This window comes from Vespula vulgaris, chromosome 8 (assembly GCF_905475345.1).
Source record: "Vespula vulgaris chromosome 8, iyVesVulg1.1, whole genome shotgun sequence".
Taxonomy (NCBI): domain Eukaryota; kingdom Metazoa; phylum Arthropoda; class Insecta; order Hymenoptera; family Vespidae; genus Vespula; species Vespula vulgaris.
In genome coordinates this window covers 4454079-4469160 of record NC_066593.1, presented here as the reverse complement: position 1 = coordinate 4469160, position 15082 = coordinate 4454079, and positions in this window count along the sequence as shown.

The following is a 15082-nucleotide window of genomic DNA, read 5'->3' as shown; positions in this document are numbered from 1 at the left end:
AAAATGAATAAGGAAAAATGGATAAGAACAAATATCTAATGTTAATAATAGCAATAGTACTAATTATATGGTCTAGATTACGTGGTCACGCATGACTTATCATAATGCATAAATCACATTACATGATCCAAGAGAAATGGACGTTAAGTATATTTTCTAATGATAATCCATGAACATGTATTATCTCGTGAACGAATTCGCTCATTAGCCATGAATAAAACAGTGATCTTTATCATAAAATCAATCAGTGACATCTAAACGTTAGAAATAAAAAAGTGAAAATGAATTCAGAATTAATTATAATTCATTCTTCATAATTATTTATAATAAAGTTAATTATTAGCGGCCGACGAACTTTATAAGATTTATTAATATTTATTATTTATTTAGTATATTACTGATAAGAATATATGTAGTAACTCTTAGTCACCGTAAATGGACAAGTCCAACAAGTGAAGGGATTAATCCTTTCAAACGTAGAAATGGAAATATTTTAAAAATAATTGGCTTTACTGTTTCTTAATGATTGTTTCTTAAATTTTATCATTTCTCTTTACTTTCGTTGTTTTTTTTGAGCATCACTATTATCTTAGTCGGACTAACGAGAATTTCGATTATTATAAGTGATTTGTTCTTTAATAATCAGAATCTAATCATACTGAAGTTAAGAATTAATTCTAATTATATTTAGTTAACTGTAAAATTTTGCATAGATTTATGAGAATAATCTTTGGTAAGAGCTGTTTTATTTTTTTTTATTTTACCAAAAGTATTATAGATAATTTAAGTTTTACAGGAAAATTAATTAGCACCTATTGTTCAATTATTCTGTACAAACTATAAAATTGAATGTTGACATAGTATAATACTTTTTTATTTTTTTGAATGAATAACGAGAGACAAAATAAAATATATCAGGATTAATCAAGTAGATATCAATTTCAATTGCTCCTGTTTTATGCGAACGCATAAATTTATTACGATTGCGATGTACAACATTATATCTGTAATGCATTATAGATGTGTACATAGTTATCTCAATCATTCCTTTTATTTCACACTCAATTTAAAACTGAACTAGGATTAATATTTTATATGAAATAATTTACAACATTATTTTTATAATTCGTGGTTACCATCATAAGTAATATTAAATATATTACGACCGATTTGTAATATTAAGTAATTTAAGATATGAATTGGTGTCAATGTTATTCTATTTCAAAAATATTTAAATATATTCATGAAACGAGCAGACTGATTGTTAATAGTAATATTGAGTCAAGAAATGGAGATGAAAATGATGCTGGATTATCTTATTATATGTAATATTACTTACCATAGCTCTCTGTGTTACTACAAGAGGGATTTAATTACGTAACTTTTACTTCTCTGTTTGAAACCGATTGGATCACTGAGCCCAAAATTTATTTTATATTTTGTTCCTACTTTATTTTTAAGTAGGCAGAAAGAAAGAGAAGCAGAAACGAAAAAGAACATGTTAAGATATAATCTCTATTAAATATGTAAGAATGCATATTTATTTTAGCATCTATACTTATTCGTTATTTGTCATCAAGAGTATCTTTTCGAGTGAATTAGGAAAAATGTTAAAAAAGACTAATGAAAAATGTTAGACTTACAAATTTTTTAAAGACTATGGTATAACTAGAATTTTTTAAGCAATACTATTAACGAACATATTTTACAATGCAAGAAAAGAATTTATATAAACAAATTAAAGATGAATTGATAATTTGCTTAAGCGAATGATATTCGATTTTATATGATGTCATATAACAGGTTTGAGATAAGTATAGAAAATAAATATGAGAAAAGATCTAAATGCTTAAATATAATTTATGGCGTTGATTGAAAAAGATAATTTGTATTTCTGTATTTATTATTGTAAAAAAAGTGTTGAGGAGTTTTAAAACAAGAAACATCGAAGTGCCAAAATCAATATTCAAAGTATGAAAAAGCGTTATAAAAGTATATGATCTTCATTTTTAATTGTTCTTTTTTTCTTATTTATAATAAAAAAGAAAGATGAAAATACGTCATATTCGCTATTACTATTAACTTTTTGAGATATGTAGGTGGACTAAGTTATCACGATGTTTGGAATAAAATAGTCTTACTATTATTTAATTTTAAAAGAAGATACTTTATATTAAAAGAAAAATAATTTATGGTCATGGATTTTTGTTTACTTTACGAATTGCGTCATTATTCATAGAGAGACACAGATAGTGGACTCAACGAAATTGATTAAAAAACAACGACAAAAGAAAAATGAATAAGGAAAAATGGATAAAAACAAATATCTAATGCTAATGATAGCAATAATACTAACTGCATGGTCTAGATTATGTGGGCGCGCAACGACCTATCGTAAAGTATAAATCACGTCACGTGATCTAAGAGAGGTAGACGATAAATATGTTTTTCTACGACAATCCATAAACATGTATTCTCTCATAAGCGAATTTTTTCGTTAGCCATGAACAAGACAGGAATCTTTATCATAAAACCAATTAGTGACGTTCGACGGTTACCAATAAAAAGGTGATTTGTACTTTATCAATTAGAATCTAATTATTTCAATGTTTATTTATTTGAATGTTTATTTCAATGTAATTGTCATTATCAATACAACGGAACAATATGTGTATTGCTCAAACCGACAATAAATGAATTTCGAATAATTTAATAATAATTTTAATAATAAATTTTATATTTATATTCGTCCATTGAAATCCGTACATTATACACAGATCGAATCGTAAGTGTTTCATATTAATAAATTATTACATCACATGATTACTGGTAACAGCTTTTCTAATTAGGTCAGTAGGAAAAGGAGTAACAATAAAATATGATAAAAAAGAAAATAGTGAATTGACTAGAAGATAAGGAGATATAGTAGGAAAAAGGAAATGTGTTCTTCTCTGAGGGAAATGACCAAGCGTACTTACTTATACATAAGTCGATCGATGATCATTACATCATCTAATATTCGTAGCAAATAACCCGGAAATGCGAACTATCATATGGGGTAAAGGTAAAAGACAAAGAATATGATTCGTAACTTCAGTAATTCCCTCAGTAGGAAAATTATTACTTACCCTTGGAAATCGCATAGCACCGAGCCAAGAAGATACTAAATTTAACGATAAGATAATATTACCCTCTCGTCGAAAGCAAGACACGTACTTAGTAATAATAATGAAGTGAAAAAGTTTAAAGAAATCATGTGTTGTCATTTTTTAGATAAATATTTTTTTGAAAAGAAGAAAAGAAAAGAAGATAGACAAAAATAAAATTCGGAGCTTCCATGATCAGCATATTTGCGTTCGTATGACCAATGGAGGAGAATATTAAGCCAGTTCACCATTTATTGTTCTTTCAATATGCAGCCATTCGCTCGGTAGTACTTACGTTATATAATCAAGATTTATATACCAATATATCGCAAGTACTACCGACCCAGGTCCCACCGCGTGGAGGTAGCTGCATCTGGGGACCCACGAGCTAACGGGGATTCTACTCTCTAAGATTCGCGAGACCGGCGTGAGCAAATAATCGCCGAACATAAAACGAAGTCCCCGATAGGACTTTTAATCGCGCTCGGACACTCACGTGAATGTCCGAATGACTCTACTCCAAAATACGCATACCGGCGTAATCTTATCTATATATCAAGCAAGTAAAACTAAGTCCACGGGAGGACACTTAATTCGCGCCCGAACACTCACGTGGTGTTAGTACAACGGCAAGTCTACTCTAAAATCCGCGTTCCCGGCGTTCGCGAGGTAACATGAGCGAACAGAGACATCGAGTCCGCAACGGTATCCTACTAGGGATGACGTTGAGGCCGTCAGCCTCGGATGCCCACATCCCGCCTTTAAGCACGACCGTCCGTGCCTTTCGCATTTCGAACAATAAAACGAGGTCCACGGTAGGACCTTTCATCGCGCCCGAACACTCACGTGAGTGTTAGAATGACGGTGATTCTACTCTAATTCGCGGTCCCGCGGGGTTGCATACACCTCACCATGGACTCAGGTGACTATAGATATAAGGTGGGCCAGTCAACGGACTGAACATCCTTACAAATAGCCATAGACCATCCTCCTCAGTAGCACATAGACCGTCTCACTCTACAGTCATCCGATGACCGTATCACGACCGGTCATTCGTTCGTTTTTAGCAATCAAACGAAGTCCATTACCGTAGGACTTTTAATCGCGCCCGAGAACACCACGTGTGCGCCCGCCGACACGCGCGCGAGTGTTCTTTCTATCCTACCCGTATTCGCGCCTAACGATCGAATATGAACCAAACCATTAGACGATACATCGGACCTGCGCCGATGTATCGAATACCGCGAAGAAGAGGAGAAGAAGTAGAGAAAGAGAAGTAAAAAGAAAGCCGGAACGTGCGCGCATGTGAAACCGATAGAACTCTAAAGAAAAGAAAGAAAGGATATCTGGAAGGTGCAAGGAAACACCCTGCAGATGTGAAAAAGATGAGATTCAAGAGAAAAGATGGACGTTAAAAAGAACAGAACAGAAAAGACGAATCCGACCAAAATCAGAGTACGAAAATAGAGCTGGATTTTTCGGTACTGAAAGGAAACCCGCACAGAAGCCCACGCCCATGAGCCCCACCCATGGGTCCCACCCGAGAGAAACTATTAAAATTAATCTCGAACAATTATTTCAATTATTATCGATCTACACGTTTTAAGAAATAAAAAGAACTGTGAATTTACTACTGAATATACGGAAAACGTAAAAAAGAATGTAAAATGTACGTCCTAAGATGTTCAATTTCGAATTAAATAGAACAAATGTCCTGAAGAACGCAGCCATTCGCTCGGCTATACTTGTAGTCTACGAGTTTCCGATATATCACAAGTACTTCCGACCCAGGTCCCACCGCGTGGAGGTTGCTGCATCTGGAGACCCGCGGACTAACGGTGACTCTACATTTGACTACTACTACTACTATCAAGAAAGCAAAGCAACGGGGCGACCTTCACTCCCGACGAATTCAAGCCTCCAAACGCTAAAATTGCAGCCCCATGCGTCTCCGCATTTGGGAACCGACTTACGCATAGCTCAACTATTCAACATCGGAAGCTTCGATCACCACTTGAGCACGACCGGTCGTGCTTTCGCGACAAACGCCGGAACCCAAAATTGAATCTACCGCAGTCACGATACTTACGCGAGCATTCCGGAAACACTCACGCGAATATGTTGAATACGTTAGAGTCAATTTTGGACTTAATCGCGCCCGAGAACACCAACGCCTATGCCAGCCGACGTAAGCGAGTGTCCTTCTATCTTGCCCGAACGGGAGAAAAGAAATCTTTCTACGCCTGAGGTAGAAAGATTCTTTAAACACCCGTATAAAAATCTAAATCCCTCCATGGTCCTTGGCCGATGGTCCTGCGGCACGTAGAAATACGCGGACTAACGCGGATTCTACTCTAAAATCCGCGATCCGAGATGCCTTTCCGCTTCGGGAGCTTCAAGCTTCTCAGCAAACTGGAGATGTATAAAACCCCGCTTACAGATTGCTCCACCGTCCACACCGTCGGCTTCAGACATATCGAGACACGACCGGTCGTGTCTATATTTCGATTTCAAAAATCAAAACGTAGTCCTCGGCAGGACTTAATCTCGCGTCCGCGAACACCCACGCGCGTGCCGGCCGTCACGCGCGTGAGTGTTTTCCCTATCATTCGCGTACGGAAGCAAGGAGACATACCCTTCCTGCATATAATAAAGATTATATGCAGAGAGGTTCCTTTAACTTCCGCGTAAAAATCCCACAATGATCGATCGATGACCTAACCTGAAACACAGTAAAAGCACAGGAGACAATTATATGCAAAAACACATTTATATTTAAAAACTTCCCTGTAAAAATTTAACTTCACGTCCATCGATCTCCCGATGATCTAACCTGAAACCGAAAAAGAGTAAAAGCAGGTGATATAATTATATTCAAAAATTATATGCAAAAAGACATTAATATTATATTCAATATATTAATAAATAATATAATTCAATAAATAATATTATTTCAATAATTACATAATAAATTACATACATATTATATTCATTTATATTCAATAAATTCGCTGTAAAAATTAAATTTTGCGATTATAGATTCTTCGATAATCAGTCCTTCGAGGATCTAACTTGAACCAAAAAGAATAAAAGAAGAAGAGCAAAGCAAAAAGAATTAAAAGAAAGGAGGAGAAGAAAAGTAAAAGAGAAAAATAGTTCCAAAAGATGCCGAGACGGCAGCCCGCCAAAAGGCCCACACCCGAGGGCCCCTCCCAAGGGTCCCACCCAAAACTAATCATTGATAAATGTTAATAATAGTCGTTAATACAATAAATAATAGTGTATAAGTAATAAAAGTATATAATTTATAAAAGTATATAATTAATACAGCTCACAAAAGTATATAATTAATAAAAGTATATAATTTATAAAGGTATATAATGAATATAGTTCACAAAAGTACATAATTAATAAGAGTATTAAAGAATAAATAGAAATGACAGCGAACAGAAGTACGACAGAAAAGATTTCTGTGCGTTCTGTTAGAAATTTAACTTAACATTTTGATATATTCAATTTACTTATCTGTGGAAATGATAACTAACAAATTAAAATATAATTAATTTAACGTCTCATGAAAATTAGACAGAGAAGAGACCTTGGAAAAACATTGAAATCTGCAGCCATTCGCCCGGTAGTACTTGCGTTATATAGTTATCTGTTCCGTTTATAGATTTTAGATATAATTTAGACACAGATTTCCACATATCGCAAGTACTACCGACCCAGGTCCCACCGCGTGGAGGTAGCTGCATCTGGGGACCCACGGGCTAACGGGGACTCTACTCTAAAACTCGCGTGACCGGCGTGATCATATTATCGGCGTTCTATAAAACAAAGTCCCCGGTAGGACTTTTAATCGCGCCCGACACTCCCGGGAGTGTTATAATAACGGTGACTCTACTCTACCTTCGCGTTCGCGGCGTCCACGCACCAACCGAGAATTCAGGCGGCTAACTGGAGGAGGGTCAGTCCACGCTTACGGATAGCAATCCATACCGCTCGGCAGCACACGAACCGACACACGACCGGTCATTTATTCGTTTTAGCAATCAAACGAAGTCCTTTACCGTAGGACTTTTAATCGCGCCCGAGAACACCGCGCCTGTGCCCGCCGACACACGCGAGAGTGTTCTTTCTATCTTACCCGTATACGCGTCTAACAATGGATTATGAAACGAACCTTTGGACGATACATAGGACCTGATCCGATGTATCGAGATCTGGGAAGAAGAGGAGAAGAGAAAGAGTAGAAAAGAAAGCCGGAACATGCGCGCACGTGAAAAAGATAGAACTCAAAAGAAAGAAAGAAAAGATATCCGGAAGATGCAATGGAACACATGCATGTGAGAAACAGATGAAATTTGGAAGAAAAGATGGACATGGAAAAGAAAAGAAAAGAAAAGACAGACCAGAGCAAAACCAGAGTACGAAAATCCAGCTCGATTATTCGGTAATGAAAGTAGACCCGCACAGAAGCCCACCCCCATGAGCCCCACCCATGGGTCCCACCCGAGAGAAACTATAATAATTAGTCTTGAATGATTACTTCAATTATTACATAACTATGCGAATCAATGAATAAAAATGACCGTGAACTTATTGCTGAATAAATGAAAGATATAAGAAGAAATGTGAAATATAATTTGGAATTACATGGAAAAGATCATGGAAAAGTCCTTGAAGCGTGCAGCCATTCGCTCGGTAATACTTGTATCTCATAAGATTTCGATGTAACGCAAGTATTCCCGACCCAGGTCCCACCGCGTGGAGGTTGCTGCATGTAGAGACCCGCGGGCTAACGGGGACTTTACTCTAAAATCCGCGATCCGAGATGCCTTTCCGCTTCGGGAGCTTCAAGCTTCTCAGCAAACTGGAGATGTATAAAACCCCGCTTACAGATTGCTCCACCGTCCACACCGTCGGCTTCAGACATATCGAGACACGACCGGTCGTGTCTATATTTCGATTTCAAAAATCAAAACGTAGTCCTCGGCAGGACTTAATCTCGCGTCCGCGAACACCCACGCGCGTGCCGGCCGTCACGCGCGTGAGAGTTTTCCCTATCATTCGCGTACGGAAGCAAGGAGACATACCCTTTCTGCATATAATAAAAATTATATGTAAAGAGGTTCCTTTAACTTCCGTGTAAAAATCCCACGATGATCGGTCTCTGGATCACCTAATCTGAAACAGAGAAAGATGAAGCAAGAGAAAAAAAAAGAACAAAAATTAAAAGAGATAATAAAAATCAAATATTAGTGCAAAAATTAAAAATAAAAGATTAATAAAAGTTAAATGAACAGTAAAAATTAGAAACATAATGAAAATTAAATATAAGAGCAAAATTAAAAGGATAATGAAAATTAAATTTAAAAACAAAAATTATATACAAAATTAAATGCAATAAGATGTTCATATTTAAAAATTTCCCTGTAAAAATTTAATTTAATGATGATCGGTACCTCGATGATCGCTCCCTGGATGATCGTCTCCTCGATGATCTAATCTGAAACACAAAAGGGTTAAAAAAAAAAGATGAGAAGGAGACAAAAAGAAAAGAAGGAAAGAAAAGAAGAAGAGGAAAAGAATAAAAGAAACCGTGAGTATTTGCGTTAGTGCGCGTGAGAAAAGTAGAATTCTGAACGATGGCTGTGCATTTCGAAGATCGTATCACTTGGCGAAAATCAGAGTACCATAATTGAGTTCGATTTTTCTTTAGTAAGAATTTTAATTTTTCTCTAGAAAGAACGAAACCCGCCTAAGGCCCACACCCGAGGGCCCCTCCCAAGGGTCCCGCCCGAGACAAATCATTAATAAAAATTAATAAAAATAATTAATATAAAGAAAAATAGGATATAAATGATATTATTAATAAAAAGTATGTAATTAATAAAAGTAAATAAGGATAAATAGGAACGAAAGAGAACATAAATGCGACAGAAGAGTTTTTTGTGCGTTCTCAAAGAAAATTAACTTAGAATTTTGATATATTCAATCTATTTATCTGTGGAAATATAACTAACAATTTAAAATGAAATTAGACAGACAATAGACTTTGGAAGAACATTGAAATATGCAGCCATCCGCCCGGTAGTACTTGAGCTATATGATGATATATACAATTTCTTTATAGATTTTAGATAACATATATAATTTAATTATAGATTTAAAAAATGATTTAGATATGGATTTCACTATATCGCAAGTACTACCGACCCAGGTCCCACCGCGTGGAGGTTGCTGCATCTGGAGACCCGCGGACTAACGGTGACTCTACATTTAACTACTACTACTACTATCAAGAAAGCAAAGCAACGGGGCGACCTCCACTCCCGACGAATTCAAGCCTCCAAACGCTAAAATTGCAGCCCCATGCGTCTCCGCATTTGGGAACCGACTTACGCATAGCTCAACTATCCAACATCGGAAGCTTCGATCACCACTTGAGCACGACCGGTCGTGCTTTCGCGACAAACGCCGGAACCCAAAATTGAATCTACCGCAGTCACGATACTTACGCGAGCATTCCGGAAACACTCACGCGAATATGTTGAATACGTTAGAGTCAATTTTGGACTTAATCGCGCCCGAGAACACCAACGCCTATGCCAGCCGACGTAAGCGAGTGTCCTTCTATCTTGCCCGAACGGGAGAAAAGAAATCTTTCTACGCCTGAGGTAGAAAGATTCTTTAAACACCCGTATAAAAATCTAAATCCCTCCATGGTCCTTGGCCGATGGTCCTGCGGCACGTAGAAATACGCGGACTAACGCGGATTCTACTCTAAAATCCGCGATCCGAGATGCCTTTCCGCTTCGGGAGCTTCAAGCTTCTCAGCAAACTGGAGATGTATAAAACCCCGCTTACAGATTGCTCCACCGTCCACACCGTCGGCTTCAGACATATCGAGACACGACCGGTCGTGTCTATATTTCGATTTCAAAAATCAAAACGTAGTCCTCGGCAGGACTTAATCTCGCGTCCGCGAACACCCACGCGCGTGCCGGCCGTCACGCGCGTGAGTGTTTTCCCTATCATTCGCGTACGGAAGCAAGGAGACATACCCTTCCTGCATATAATAAATTTTATATGCAGAGAGGTTCCTTTAACTCCCGTGTAAGAATCCCACGATGATCCTTGCCTCGATTACCTAGCCTGAAACAGAAAAAGAATAAAAGAAGAAAAGATAACCATGTAAAAATTACATACAAAATTATATGCAAAAAACATTTTTATTCAATAACTTCCCTGTAAGAATATAATTTCACCATGGTAGATCCCTCCATGATCTAACCTGAAACAGAGAAAGAGAAAAAGGAGAAAAGAATAATATAATCAATAGAAATATATATAATAAATGGAAATGCATAAATAAATATAAACGCATATAATTAATAGGTATATATAGGATTAATAAAAATCTATAGTGAATCTAAATCAATATAATTAATGGAAATGAAAAATAATTCAATAAATAGACTTCACGATCATCGGCCCCACGACGATTCATCTTTGGATCATTTAACGTGAAACAGTAAATGGGTGAAAGAAGAAGAGAAGAGAATAGAAGAGAAGAAGAAAAAGAAAAAAGAAAAGAGGAGCAGAAAAGAAAAAGAGGAAAAGAGCACTGAAAGATGCCGAGATGGCAGCCCGCCAAAAGGCCCACACCCGAGGGCCCCTCCCAAGGGTCCCACCCAAGGTTAACAAATTAATAAAAGTTAATAAAAGTGATTCATATACTAAATAAAAGTATATAATTAATGTAATTATCAAAAGTATATAATTATTTAAATTGAAAAAGTAATAAAAGTAAATAAGGTTAAATAGGAATGATAGCTAACATAAGTGCGACGGAAAAGTTTTCTGTACGTTCTCTTAGAAAATTAATTAAAAATTTTGTTACACTCAAATTTATTTGTCTGTAGAAATATAACTAATTTAAAATGTAATCAATTTAACGTTTAATTGAACTTAGGCAGACGAGAGATATTGTGAAAATATTTAAATTTGCAGCCATTCGCTCGGTAGTACTTGTCTTTTATAATTATATGCATAATTTAGTTATAGATTTAAAAAATAATTTAGATATAGATTTCACTATATCGCAAGTACTACCGACCCAGGTCCCACCGCGTGGAGGTAGCTGCATCTGGGGACCCACGGGCTAACGGGGACTCTACTCTAAAACTCGCGTGACCGGCGTGATCAACTTATCGGCGTTCTATAAAACGAAGTCCCCGGTAGGACTTTTAATCGCGCCCGAACACTCCCGGGAGTGTTAGAATAACGGTGACTCTACTCTAAATTCGCGTTCGCGACGTCCACGCACCAACCGAGAATTCAGGCGGCTAACTGGAGGAGGGTCAGTCCACGCTTACGGATAGCAATCCATACCGCTCGGCAGCACACGAACCGACACACGACCGGTCATTTATTCGTTTTAGCAATCAAACGAAGTCCTTTACCGTAGGACTTTTAATCGCGCCCGAGAACACCGCGCCTGTGCCCGCCGACACACGCGAGAGTGTTCTTTCTATCTTACCCGTATACGCGTCTAACAATGGATTATGAAACGAACCTTTGGACGATACATAGGACCTGATCCGATGTATCGAGATCTGGGAAGAAGAGGAGAAGAGAAAGAGTAGAAAAGAAAGCCGGAACATGCGCGCACGTGAAAAAGATAGAACTCAAAAGAAAGAAAGAAAAGATATCCGGAAGATGCAATGGAACACATGCACGTGAGAAACAGATGAAATTTGGAAGAAAAGATGGACATGGAAAAGAAAAGAAAAGAAAAGACAGACCAGAGCAAAACCAGAGTACGAAAATCCAGCTCGATTATTCGGTAATGAAAGTAGACCCGCACAGAAGCCCACCCCCATGAGCCCCACCCATGGGTCCCACCCGAGAGAAACTATAATAATTAGTCTTGAATGATTACTTCAATTATTACATAGCTATGCGAATCAATGAATAAAAATGACCGTGAACTTATTGCTGAAGAAATGAAAGATATAAGAAGCAATGTGAAATATAATTTGGAATTACATAGAAAAGATCACGGAAAAGTCTTTGAAGCGTGCAGCCATTCGCTCGGTAATACTTGTATCTCATAAGATTTCGATGTAACGCAAGTATTCCCGACCCAGGTCCCACCGCGTGGAGGTTGCTGCATGTAGAGACCCGCGGGCTAACGGGGACTTTACTCTAAAATCCGCGATCCGAGATGACTTTCCGCTTCGGGAGCTTCAAGCTTCTCAGCAAACTGGAGATGTATAAAACCCCGCTTACAGATTGCTCCACCGTCCACACCGTCGGCTTCAGACATATCGAGACACGACCGGTCGTGTCTATATTTCGATTTCAAAAATCAAAACGTAGTCCTCGGCAGGACTTAATCTCGCGTCCGCGAACACCCACGCGCGTGCCGGCCGTCACGCGCGTGAGAGTTTTCCCTATCATTCGCGTACGGAAGCAAGGAGACATACCCTCTCTGCATATAATAAAAATTATATGCAAAGAGGTTCCTTTAACTTCCGTGTAAAAATCCCTCGATGATCGGTCTCTGGATCACCTAATCTGAAACAGAGAAAGATGAAGCAAGAGAAAAAAAAAGAACAAAAATTAAAAGAGATAATAAAAATCAAATATTAGTGCAAAAATTAAAAATAAAAGATTAATAAAAGTTAAATGAACAGTAAAAATTAGAAACATAATGAAAATTAAATATAAGAGCAAAATTAAAGGGATAATGAAAATTAAATGTAAGAACAAAAATTATATACAAAATTAAATGCAATAAGATAATTATATTTAAAAACTTCCCTGTAAAAATTTAATTTAACGATGATTGGTCCCTCGATGATCGCTCCCTGGATGATCGCTCCCTCGATGATCTAATCTGAAACATAAAAGGGTTAAAAAAAAGATGAGAAGAAGACAAAAAGAAAAGAAGAAAAGAAAAGAAGAAGAGGAAAAGAATAAATGAAACCGGGAGTATTTGCCTTAGTGCGTGTGAGAAAAATAGAATTCTGAACGATGGCTGTGCATTTCGAAGATCGTATCACTCGGCGAAAATCAAAGTATAATAATTGAGTTCGATTTTTCTCTAGTGAAAGAACGAAACCCGCCTAAGGCCCACACCCGAGGGCCCCTCCCAAGGGTCCCACCCGAGAGAAGATAGAAGACTTAATGAACAATTTATTCAACTGTTTAAAATAATTGTTCAATCTACAATATGCAGCTATACGCTGGGTAGTACTGGAATCCTGGTAGGTATCCTTCTTGTAAAAGTGAGCGGAGAATATGCTATGTATTTAAATGTTCTTGTTTCATTCTCATGTGCACTTTTATTCAGTGCACTTTCAATTGTCCTCACAATTGCCATATTTTATACGTTTCGAAATTATTACTGTATTATATAAAACTTGATTTTATAAAAAGAAAATTACGCATTTAGTTGAACTTTAGAAAAGAAATATGGGAAAAATTTATTACTCGACTTTAATAATAAAAATGTATAAAATATGCAAAACTTCTATTCGCGAACGCGTGGCAATGTGAGATGGGACACGGAATGAATAGATCTTCTTAGTTTCTGGAAATTGTATTATTATTATATAAGAGCATTTTGAGTGACAACATGGTATAATTAAAATATGACTAAGAGTCATTCTCGAAGTGCTTTGTCGAACCTTCGAAAATAACTCTATAGTCTAATAGTTGCCCTCTTGAGCCACAATTTGTGGGGGCCTCTTCGGCACATAGCCTCTTCTTTGCTTCGTGCCCTAACAACTACTATAGAACATTTGAACTATCGTCAACTATCGTCAAAAAATTAGAACTATCTCTTATTCTAAAACGTCGAAAAATATTAACAAATCTAACGCAATTCTAAACCAATCCTGAAACGAAAAATCGAGAAAGCATCGGTAGAGAAACGAGAATTAATATATTAATTGCTGAAAATCCTAAGCTAAAAATCGATTAATTTATTCTATATTCTACGCGTTGTGATTTTACAAGTCTCTTTGTCTTTTCTCTACTCTACTTTATTCTTTAAAAAGCAATGACTCTACTTTATTTTATTTTTTCAAAAGTAATAACTCTATCGAGACTTTTCTTTTATTAATAAAATTGATTAATCTTTATCTAAAAATGTAATGAAAATTTATTGGACGCTCCTTCTTACAAGCGATTATTCTAATTATTAGAAAATAAATTATACAATCTCGCTTGTAATTCAGAGACTATCCATCGCGAACGTCTTCTTGCTTATTCATTATTAAAATTCGCGAATATCGCGATTCTTTACTATTTCCGCGAGAGAAAAGTATTTAACAATGCATTTAAATATTCAAATTTTCAATTAATTATAATTAACGCGTTTAAACAAGAAGACTCTATCCTGATCTAATAAATAAATCAAAAAATAAGGAACCATTCACGAGTAAATCTCCGAAGAAATTTACCCGTGGTCACTCATTGCTCTTCTACTAATAAATTACAACCAATCACCCGTGCCGATTCGGACCTTTCGTCCTCGACATGATTGAGTGATCGGAGGGATTTAAAAATTAACTCACCACTTAAGAAGTTCTGCGATGGCTCCAAAACACTGGACCGCGATTTAGGTCGAAATTGAGGGTGGACGATTTGTAGTTGGTTGAACATGAGGTAGGTCGACATCGAAGTTGGTCGAGATCCTCTTCAATGATGCACTGATTCTAATTCGTGGTAATTATTTACTAAAACGAACGATCACTGAATTTATTTCGCGAAACTCTACTAACTTTTATAAGTACAGTCTGTGCGACTGTTAAAAAAGCAAATAACTTTACGAACAAACACTGACTCTAAGGACTGCATTGCACGCAGTCTATGCAAAAACACTTATGGTTTAAATCGCGAAACGCGAACGAACAAACACT